This window comes from Balaenoptera ricei, chromosome 10 (assembly GCF_028023285.1).
Source record: "Balaenoptera ricei isolate mBalRic1 chromosome 10, mBalRic1.hap2, whole genome shotgun sequence".
Classification (NCBI taxonomy): domain Eukaryota; kingdom Metazoa; phylum Chordata; class Mammalia; order Artiodactyla; family Balaenopteridae; genus Balaenoptera; species Balaenoptera ricei.
Window position 1 is genome coordinate 59,125,436 of NC_082648.1, and position 10,646 is coordinate 59,136,081.

A 10,646-nucleotide genomic window follows, 5' to 3' on the forward strand; every position below is an offset into this window, starting at 1 on the left:
AATCATAAAAATTCAGAATAAAATAGAGAATTTTTTTATTATTCTTCATATTAAGCCTTCCTTAGTATGAAACAAAACTGAGCAAAATTTTTTTAAATACTAAAAATTTCACTACGTAAAAATTTAAATGTCTATACATTGAAGGACACCATACACAAAGTTAAGATGCTAAATGAAAAATGGAGAAAATATTTGCAACACATATAATAGACAAATAAAGCCAGCATAGGTGGTGTTTAAGAGCACAGGCTCAGGAATGAGATTGCCATAGGTTCAAATACTAGCTACAACACATTCTAGTCTTTTGACCTTGGGCAAGTTACTTAACACCCTTTGGGCCTCAAATTTATTCATCTATAAAACGGAGATAATGATAAAATCTACTTTCTTGGGATAGCTGAGAGCTATTATTATTGCTCATAGTATACAAAGAGTTAATTAAATCAATAAGAAAAAGGCAACCAATCCACTAGATGTACAATATCAATTAATATCTATCTACCCTTTCATCTTATTTTCTGCTACTCCCTGACACAATTTTGATATATCAAATTGTCCTAGTTCATATTCTCTTTAAATTGCCTTTATACTTCTTTGCTTCATACTCTGCTGTCACTGTTACCTCAGTCTAAAAATTCTCCATCCGGTCTTTGCAGGAGAAAATATTACCCATATCTATAATAAATCCTAACTGAAATCCTGACTTCTCTATAGAGTGTTTCTTATTAGAGAATGGTGCATTCTCTCACTTTCTCTGAATTTCTAAGGTGCTTATAATAATAGTTTCTACATATAATCAAACTTTGTTTTTTCCTTTCAGTGTAATGTACATACATGTTTTACCTCCTATAGAAATTTGTAGATTTTCACAGGATAGAATCACATATTCTACTTCTATATCCTCACAGCGCATAGTAAGTATTCACTGTATAAATGTTTAATTTTTTTTTATTTCCCATAACTTGATCTACTACAAAGCAATCAGTGAGAAGATATATGAAATTTTCACACCCATAATTGCCCACCCCACACATCCCACCCACCCACACACAGAGAGAAAAAACCAAACATTTTCCAAACAGCACATAGCTCCTTTCTTTATCTACACTTCACTATAAATACATGAGACATGATCTGAGCTATGTTGTTAAAGGCTACAGTGTGGAGTGCTGGCCAAAGGGGGGGGTTGGGTGGAAGGATTAAGGAGATACTTTCAGTCCTTTGGGTGAGAGCTGATGGTGGCCTGGGCAGGATGGTAGCAGAGGAGGTTGAGAGAGGGGATCAGATTCTGGATACATTTTGAAGGTAGAGGCAGTAGATTTGTCTGCGGACTGGATGTAGTGTGAAAGAAAGTAGTCAAGGATGATGCCACGTTCTAAAATATCAGCTGTAAAGCAGACCTCAGAGAATAACCAGTCCAGATCACAACAGGAGGATGGAGACGTGAAGGGCATCGGTTTCCAAATGGGTTGAACATTTGGAATATCTCAGAGTTCAATATTTGAAAATTATATTAGTAGGTATGTAACAGATATAGTGGAGTGTGTAAAAAATTAAGAATAGATACATCGAAAACAAACCAGGCAATTACTGATCTCAGAAAAAACAGTAAGTATGTAAGAAAGGTATAAACTTAGCTTTGCAGAAAACAATATTTTTATGGTATTAATAATGTAAACACAGACTGCTTGATTTAGCAAAAAACTGAGATGTAACTCTACTGGAAGGATGAGGGCAGGAGAAAAGGTACAAAGAACTAAATAAATCCTTATTTACCATAACAGCTAGTCAACAGATGAAGTAGAAAGTTGTCAGATCAAGAAATAGGATTATGAACACATTAATCAGGCATGGAGGCAAACAGAGAGGAAATTACTAAAAATAATCGAAAATGGTAGCCTATAGGGTAAGGATTCTCAAATCCTTACTTTTAACATGCGTAAGAATCACAGTTTCCTGGGCCCCATTCTCAGAAATTCTGATTCAACAGGTTGGGGTGGACCCCATGAATATGTTTTTTTTTTTATTGGAGTAAACTTGCTTTACAATGTTGTGTTAGTTTCTGCTGTACAATGAAGTGAATCAGCTATATGTATACCTATATCCCCTCCCTCTTGGACCTCCCTCCCTCACTGGTGATGCCAATGCTGTTTACCCTAGGTCCAAACTTTGAGAACAACTGCTACAGGAAGTTGAACTAAGGAGTTAGAAAGAAAGGCAAAGGACACCTGTTTTTCATTATAATTATTTTAGTACAGTGACTCTCAAACTTGGCTGCTCATTGGAATCACTTGGGGAGTTTTGAAAACTAGTGATGCTGGGTCCCATCCCCAGATGTTGTAATGTAATTGATCTGGGATGTAGTCTGGTGTTGGTAGGTTAAACAGCAATCCAGGTGATTTTAATGTGTCTAAAATGAGGGACCACTTTTTTAGTATAATTTTATTTTTAACTATATGCATAAATTTAAGTTTTAATATAGAAGTAAATATCTGTGTGCACGGGAGAGGGAAGAATACAAAACTAAAAGTCAGATGTGGGATCATGTCCGGTATGATCTTCTGCCATGAGCCAGCTCTCTGTCCTTGGGAAGGTCACCTAATCTATATGGGCTTTAGTTTTCTTATATGTAAAATTGGGATGCTGGACTAATCATTCTCAAATGTTCTTTCTAACTTCACATTTTTTGGGTAATAGCTATAATGTCCTATGCTATAAAATCTGAAATTTTAAAAAGTATGCAGCAACAGAAATTCTCCATATGATGTTATGAGTGATTATTATCATTGTTTATTTAGTGATTATCATAAAAATTTTCATTATGTCTTTTAAACTAATATTATTTTTCATACATACATATCATGATTTTCCCCAGTACCTATTTACCGTACTCAGTACAATAATCGGCTCACCCAGGGAAATAAAGTCAAAACAGTTGAGGTGAATTTATACTTGATGGCAGAGCAGGACATCATTTCATTTCTCCATAACAACATTTGCTAAATTGCATCCAAGAAAATGATAAAAAGCCCACTCTTGGGTTACTGTGAGTTACTTTCCCAGTAGTGATGATGTGGAGATCCTGATCCTTCTACTGGCTCCATACCTCTTTCTACCAGCAGCACCTACTTGTCTGCCCTTGGCTAATTTTAAGGGAGCAATACGTGGTCATAAATTCAGGCAAAACAAAGTAATTGATTAGAGTGGTGGCTAAGCTCCTAGTGACTCCTCATTACTGAAAGGCCTTACCCTGATTATCCTAGAGGCTTAGGATAATGGCTGTCAATTCTCAATCAGGAATACTAACAAAGGGAGACTTGGGGAATGAGGATTGATATAGATAATTCAAGGAATTTTATATTGAGTTTTGAATGCACTATATACGGAGAACTTTCAATACGCCTTCGTAATTACGTTTTCTTTAGAATAATTTAAAATCAGCTTTCATTTCTTGAGTCAATAGAGGTAACTGCTATTATGTAGGTAGAGAAGAAAACCTGGTCTGAAACAAAAAATCAGTTGTGCATAATTACAGATGAAGAATGAAGATTAAGCTATTTATAAAACTAAATATATTTGTGTGCACATGTGTTTGCCTGTGACTTTGACCTCCTGCCTTTTAAGGAACTTCTTTGCCCAGATGGAAACCAGAAGCTATAGTAATCTAGTGCTGAAACAAAAGGTGAACTCTAAAATGAAAGGTCAGAGCCATGTGTCATGATTTTGCAGGTAGTTAAAAATGAACTGAGAAGTCACCATCTGGTGGGAGGCATCTTAGGGAAGCAGCCACCTTCTGTTGGGCATAAATAGAATGAAACTTGTTGAGCTATTTATTCTTAGATAGTTGTGATCATGTGTTGCTCCTCCAATGAAATGTGCCCATCTTACTATCCCACTTTTAGAATGGATATTTTTAGCTAATTCTGGGTTAATCTAATCAATTGATTTGTGCTAACTGAAGTTCAAAAGATAGTCTCCTCTCTCAACCCCTAAGTTAGCCTTAGCTTTCCAGGTAAAATATGAACGTGTTATCAGAAGTTAGACCCTCTTGTCTATCCTACTGGAAACACTAATTGAGAAATTTCAGTTAAAGAAGGAAAGCAGCTCGGCACCAATGAGAAGAAAGATCAGTGGGCTAGTGGAAACTTACAACACATCTGCAATCACAGCATCTATGTATAAGGTTTAGAAAATACACATCTACTTTTAGAAAGTAGTTTATATGTGAGTGGAGGTTACAGCTCTGTTTTCTGGCAGAAAAACATGGAGTGTTATTCTACATAACGTGAGAGAGAATTATAAATAACATAAAAAAGTAACCTGCACAATAAACAATGCTAACTCATATTTGTATAGTATTTTACAAGTTCTTCAACAATAATGATCTTATTCCTCATAACAACCTTGTGAGGTAGGTAAAATATGTAAAATCTCAATTTTACACATGAAGAAATTGAGATTCAAAGGATTCAAAGAGATTAAATGGAATACCAGCAATGGTATATAGTTAGTTAATACATGGTGGAAGAGAGAGAGGTGAAAGGGCTTCCATTCAAGTGACTATAATAACAACTACCATTTATTGAATACTTACTATGTCCAGTCATTATGTTAAGCATTTGTAAGGATATTATTGCATTATAAGATATTATTACTTCTTGGACTTCCCTGGTGGCACAATGGTTAAGAATCTGCCTGCCGATGCAGGGGACATGGGTTCAAGTCCTGGTCTGGGAAGATCCCACATGCCACGGACTAACGAAGCCCGTGTGCCACAACTACTGAGCCTGTGCTCTAAAGCCCGTCCACCACAACTACTGAGCCCATGTGCCACAACTACTGAAGCCTGTGTGCCTAGAGCCCATGCTCCACAACAAGAGAAGCCACTGCAATGAGAAGCCCGCACACCACAAAGAAGAGTAGCCCCCACTCGCCCAACTAGAGAAAGTCCGCACATAGCAACGAAGACCCAGCGCAGCCAAAAATTAATTAATTAATTAATTAATTTTTTTAAAAAATGATTACTCCTTAAAGCCCACAGATGAGTATCTACTAACAAAAGGGAAATAAAATATAGACTTGCAAAAAATTTCAATTCAGCAAAATAATTTAAGGCAGATAATGATAACTATCATTTGCTGAATAGCTACTATTTGTCAGACACTGTGCTAATAAGCACTTAACTTATATTTTATCTAATTCTCACTACCCAATAAGGCATATAATATTTATCTCATTTACACATGAAAAATCTGAGGCATAGAGTGATTAAGTGACTTGCCTAAGATCACACAGCTGGTAAGTGATGGAACATTCTAATATATGTCAAGTATTGAATAGTACCCAGTATCTGGTTACACATGATTTTTCCCTCTTTAAATGATTTTCTGTCATGAAAACTCACATATCATAGACTTACCTATATTTCTGGTATTTAAAACAATTTATTTGTGTTTATCACTTTTTAAGCTTTTAAATGTGAGCTCTTTCTCCTATCCTTGGGTTAAAACTCAGGCAAGCCCCATATTTTTTCTGGCCACCCTTAGGTAAAGTCCTATAATCACACAGTCTGAGTACAGTTATTATAAATGTCCAATAACAGATAATAATCAAAATGCCAAAATTGTTTTAACATTGGAATCTTCCTGCCTCTCCCAACAAGGGCCTGCTGCAGGCTGGACACATGCAAGTTGGGAGTGAGTACAGTCCTTTCTTTCCTTGGTCCTCTTCCCCTAGTTTATTAACTACGGTTTCTGATTTTTCTGTTTCCACCAGTTGAAGTTGGGATGGGGACAGAAGAAGATATAAAAGAAATGAGAAAGTTCTTATATGGTTACTATTATTGTAAGGTGGGTTTGTGTTCTCTGGGACTGGAAGATATGTAACTATGACTTTTCTTCCCATGGGATATATTTATTGGCTCTTTGGAAATCTCCAACCCCGTTAAGTGCCTCTCAACTTTAGTTCCCTTGATCCACATGGATGAATGTTATTCTGGCAGTTAGTTACTCTCTCCTAGCTCCTAGAATCCTGTAGCACACTTTTACTTCCCTCCCTCATCACCCCTCCAAGTAACACTATTGAACAGAATCTAGTTCGAATGTTAATGCTGGCTGAGGCAGATTGCCTTTAAAGCTAGTTTTAATATTTGCCCTTCCTCCCATTTCATTTTTGCAATGAGAGTTTTACACTCCTCCCATGAAGAACTGGAGTCTATTTTCCTTCCTTTTGAAAATAGGATGGTCCCAATAAGATGTGGCAAAAGTGATGCTATGTGACTTCCAGGCCTAGACTTTAAGAGATGTTGCAGCTTCTGGGTTTTTTTTGTTTGTTTGTTTTTGTTTTTGTTTCTACCCTTTTGGAGTCTGTCATCATGTAAAATAGTTCAATTTTTCAGCTGGAGACAGAGGCTTAGCCAGACCCCAGGTGTTCCAGCCATGCCAGATGAAGTACCAGATATGGGAGTAATAACATTTTAGATCTTTCAGCAACACAGAGCAGAGACACTCCAGCCAACATAACACAGACAAGCCAGCCCTGAGCCCTGCCCACATCACAGAATTGTAAGCAAATAAATTATTGTTTTTATTTCAAGCTTCTATATTTTGGGGTACGTTTTATTTATTTATTTATTTTAGCAGTACTATATAACTGATACAAAGGTTATATGGTTTACAGTAAGCACACATGTATTCCTTACCCCAGCATACTCTGAGAGAACAGACAGCTTTCCTTCATTCTGCTGCTAAAGCTGTTGATCAACCCATCTTGCAGATTTCCCAAGTAGAGTCAAACAGCAATCCAATAAAGTTAAACATACACTTTACATATTGCCCCAGAAACCCCACTCCTAGCTCAAGAGAAATGAGGGCATGTTTACAAAAGAGATCTATAAGCAAATGCTTAAAACAGCTTTATTCATAATTGCCAAAAACTGGGAGAAACCCCCAAATTTATCAACTGGGGAATAGAACAAATGCATGCCTGAAACAACATGAATGAATCTCAAAAGTAATATGTTAATTGAAAGAAGGAAGATGAGAAAAGCTACATACTATATGATTCTATTTATATGACATTCTGTAAAAGACAAAACTATAGGGACACAAATCAAATCAGTGTGTGTTAGTGACTATGAGTACGGGGAGAGAACTGACTACAAAGCAGCACCAGGGAAGTTTGGGGGATAATGATGTGGTGTTATTAACATCACTGTATACATTTGTCAAAGTTCATAGGACTGTTCACCTAAAAAAAAGGTGAATAGTACTGTATATAAATCTCAATAAACATTAATTAATCAATCAATTAATTAAAATAAATCCACTATGCCCTTCAATCACATAAAGCTATCCAAATGGTTGGTCTCACTGAAGCCCTTTTCATTGGACATTAGTGCCAGAACCCCTACCCCAATCCCTTTGGATGACAGAGGTTGGTAATCACAGCACAGCATAGCTCTAAGTTAATCATCCTCAAAAATCTCTTTGACTGTTTGAAAATTCAAACCTTTTATACTCTTTTTTTTTGTTTGTTTGTATTTTTGTTTTTTAATCTCTGAAACATTTATATTAACATATTTCCATACATATTTCCATACACATACAAATATAAGATTTTTAGAAATTTCATGTAATATCTGAAACATTTATATTAACATATTTCCATACAAATAACCCAATGAAAGTTTAGTATTAGTTGTTTTGTTTTTTTATACTGCAGGTTCTTATTAGGCATCAATTTTATACACATCAGTGTATACATGTCAATCCCAATCTCCCAATTCAGCACACCACCATCCCCACCCCACTGCAGTTTTCCCCCCTTGGTGTCCATATGTCCATTCTCTACATCTGTGTCTCAACTTCTGCCCTGCAAACTGGCTCATCTGTACCATTTTTCTAGGTTCCACATACATGCGTTAATATACGATATTTGTTTTTCTCTTTCTGACTTACTTCACTCTGTATGACAGTCTCTAGATCCATCCACGTCTCAACAAATGACTCAATTTCGTTCCTTTTTATGGCTGAGTAATATTCCATTGTATATATGTACCACATCTTCTTTATCCATTCGTCTGTTGATGGGCATTTAGGTTGCTTCCATGACCTGGCTATTGTAAATAGTGCTGCAATGAACATTCGGGTGCATGTGTCTTTTTGAATTACGGTTTTCTCTGGGTATATGCCCAGTAGTGGGATTGCTGGGTCATATGGTAATTCTATTTTTAGTTTTTTAAGGAACCTCCATATTGTTCTCCATAGTGGCTGTATCAATTTACATTCCCACCAACAGTGCAAGAGGGTTCCCTTTTCTCCACACCCTCTCCAGCATTTGTTGTTTGTAGATTTTCTGATGATGCCCATTCTAACAGGAGTGAGGTGATACCTCATTGTAGTTTTGATTTGCATTTCTCTAATAATTAGTGATGTTGAGCATCTTTTCATGTGCTTCGTGGCCGTCCGTATGTCTTCTTTGGAGAAATGTCTATTTAGGTCTTCTGCCCATTTTTGGATTGGGGTGTTTGTTTCTTTAATATTGAGCTGAATGAGCTGTTTATATATTTTGGAGATTAATCCTTTGTCCGTAGATTCGTTTGCAAATATTTTCTCCCATTCTGAGGGTTGTCTTTTCGTCTTGTTTATGGTTTCCTTTGCTGTGCAAAAGCTTTGAAGTTTCATTAGGACCCGTTTATTTTTGTTTTTATTTCCATTACTGTAGGAGGTGGATCAAAAAAGATCTTGCTGTGATTTATGTCAAAGAGTGTTCTTCCTATGTTTTCCTCTAAGAGTTTTATAGTGTCCAGTCTTATATTTAGGTCTCTAATCCATTTTGAGTTTATTTTTGTGTATGGTGTTAGGGAGTATTCTAATTTCATTCTTTTACATGTAGCTGTCCAGTTTTCCCAGCACCACTTATTGAAGAGACTGTCTTTTCTCCATTGTATATCTTTGCCTCCTTTGTCATAGATTAGTTGACCATAGGTGCGTGGGTTAATCTCTGGGCTTTCTATCTTGTTCCATTGATCTATGTTTCTGTTTTTGTGCCAGTACCATATTGTCTTGATTACTGTAGCTTTGTAGTATAGTCTGAAGTCAGGGAGTCTGATTGCTCCAGCTCCATTTTTTTTCCCTCAAGACTACTTTGGCTATTCGGGGTCTTTTGTGTCTCCATACAAATTTTAAGATGATTTGTTCTAGCTCCGTAAAAAATGCCATTGGTAATTTGATAGGGATTGCATTGAATCTGTAGATTGCTTTGGGTAGTATAGTCATTTTCACAATGTTGATTCTTCCAATCCAAGAACATGGTATACATCTCCATCTGTTGGTATCATCTTTAATTTCCTTCATCAGTGTCTTATAGTTTTCTGCATACAGGTCTTTTGTCTCCCTAGGTAGGTTTATTCCTAGGTATTTTATTCTTTTTGTTGCAATGGTAAATGGGAGTGTTTCCTTAATTTCTCTTTCAGATTTTTCATCATTAGTGTATAGGAATGCAAGAGATTTCTGTGCATTAATTTTGTATCCTGCAACTTTACCATATTCATTGATTAGCTCTAGCAGTTTTCTTTTTTTTTTTTTTTTTTTTTTTTTTTAGAAATTTCATGTAATGTCTGAAACATTTATATTAACATATTTCCATACATATTTCCATACAAATACAAATATAAGATTTTTAGAAATTTCATGTAATGTCTGAAACATTTATATTAACATGTTTCCATACAAATAACCCAATGAAAGTTTAGTATTAGTTGTTTGTTTTTTTATACTGCAGGTTCTTATTAGGCATCAGTTTTATACACATCAGTGTATACATGTCAATCCCAATCGCCCAATTCAGCACACCACCATCCCCACCTCACCGCAGTTTTCCCCCCTTGGTGTCCATATGTCCATTCTCTACATCTGTGTCTCAACTTCTGCCCTGCAAACTGGCTCATCTGTACCATTTTTCTAGGTTCCGCATACATGCATTAATAGACGATATTTGTTTTTCTCTTTCTGACTTACTTCACTCTGTATGACAGTCTCTAGATCCATCCACGTCTCAACAAATGACTCAATTTCGTTCCTTTTTATGGCTGAGTAATATTCCATTGTATATATGTACCACATCTTCTTTATCCATTCGTCTGTTGATGGGCATTTAGGTTGCTTCCATGACCTGGCTATTGTAAATAGTGCTGCAATGAACATTCGGGTGCATGTGTCTTTTTGAATTACGGTTTTCTCTGGGTATATGCCCAGTAGTGGGATTGCTGGGTCATATGGTAATTCTATTTTTAGTTTTTTAAGGAACCTCCATATTGTTCTCCATAGTGGCTGTATCAATTTACATTCCCACCAACAGTGCAAGAGGGTTCCCTTTTCACCACACCCTCTCCAGCATTTGTTGTTTGTAGATTTTCTGATGATGCCCATTCTAACAGGAGTGAGGTGATACCTCATTGTAGTTTTGATTTGCATTTCTCTAATAATTAGTGATGTTGAGCATCTTTTCATGTGCTTCGTGGCCATCTGTATGTCTTCTTTGGAGAAATGTCTATTTAGGTCTTCTGCCCAGTTTTGGATTGGGGTGTTTGTTTCTTTGATATTGAGCTGAATGAGCTGTTTATATATTTTGGAGATTAATCCTTT